This window comes from Arachis duranensis, chromosome 9 (assembly GCF_000817695.3).
Source record: "Arachis duranensis cultivar V14167 chromosome 9, aradu.V14167.gnm2.J7QH, whole genome shotgun sequence".
NCBI lineage: Eukaryota > Viridiplantae > Streptophyta > Magnoliopsida > Fabales > Fabaceae > Arachis > Arachis duranensis.
In genome coordinates, this window is record NC_029780.3 from 12022955 (window position 1) to 12024562 (window position 1608).

Below are 1608 nucleotides of genomic sequence, written 5' to 3' on the forward strand. Positions count from 1 at the left end.
TCTCACAAACTTTTAATCAGTTTTTATTTTTAAAAAAATCATTCATCAGTATTGATCTCATGAAGAAGGACTATTGTCTAGGATGAAAAATGTAGTAAGAAAATTGTACTCTTTGGATGGTGTGAGAAGAAAATAGGATTAACTATCAATGCAAGTAACATTCGAAAAATTTCGCCACTAATAAAAAAGATCTTGAAAAATATTATCGCTAAAATAATTTTAAATAATTTAAAAATATGACAAAAAAATAATAATATAATATTTTTTATAAGTAACAAAAAAATTTTATATTAAAAAGTGCACAAAAAAATTTAAAGTAAAATTTGATTTTTTAAGATTTTTTTTTAAATCTAATTTTTTTAATTATATAAATTTTCGAATAATATTTGAGTAGTTTACTTAACAAAATATAATAGAAAAAAGGAGACAGTGTTGATAGTGTAAGAGAGAATATAATAATGACATTGATTATAGAATTTGATAGTACAATAGAAATAGTGAAAGAAAATAGAAAGAAAAGAAAAAAAAGGAAAGAAATTGATAGAGGTATCGGACTAGGTAATAATTAAATAGATAATATCTATATGAAATATAAAAAACACAAAAAAATATAGTAATGTCATACATATATATATCCGAAGGCTCATTTAGTACATCATAGTTAACACCAGGTTACATCGTTGTTTATTCATGTAAATATTTACAGACTCCATTATTTATATTAATAGGCCCTGACTCACAAGAGTCACCTTAGTCTGAGACCCATTTTAATTTATTTATATGGGTATTTATAAAATCACCTAGTTCTCTAAAAGTTTATACAGAACGAAGGCAAAGACTACTACTATTACTGCTACGATTACTGCTGCTGCTCATGGATATCTTGGTAGCTGAGGGCAAAGCTATGTGCATTCTGGCAACTAACAATCGTCGCAGAACTTGACACCATAGTATGCTAACAGTTGAAGGAACAAGTTTCAACATAAAGTGGACATCCTCACATCTTATGGTTCTGGTTCCGTCGGAGCAGAAAATCCTTCTCCCCATATAATCTCTAAGCATGGTTCTCGTTCTGTCGAAGTAGCAACTCCACTCCAGATAATCTCTTAGCACCTTGGGGTTTACAATTTTTTTTCCACGGCACTTTTCAAATAAACATTATCTCTAAAGGACTTATCTACCCTTTTCTTTTATAAAAAGTTGTGTCCCGTCTCTTTTCTTTAAATTTCTCAGTCTTTATCACATTTATTATTTTGCCCTTGATACTTTTATATATTTCTAATTTTGGCCTTGCGTTCATAATTTCTCTTTTTTCCGTTTTCTTTAGACTTTTAGTAGCGCTTTTACCACTAATGTTACTACTTTACCATTTTACCCTCGTATCCTTTCTAACATATCTTTTTATCCTTCGTTAAGTTAATTAACTATTTTTACATTTATTTTATGCCTAAATTACCATTTTAACCCTAAGTGCTCTAGTTTTTCCGTTTAATCTTACTTAGTGTCAAAACTTACCGAATTGATCCTAGTATTTTTCTATGACCCAATTATCCCTAATATTTTATTAAATACAAATTTTATCCCTAGAGACCTAAAATACCATTTTAC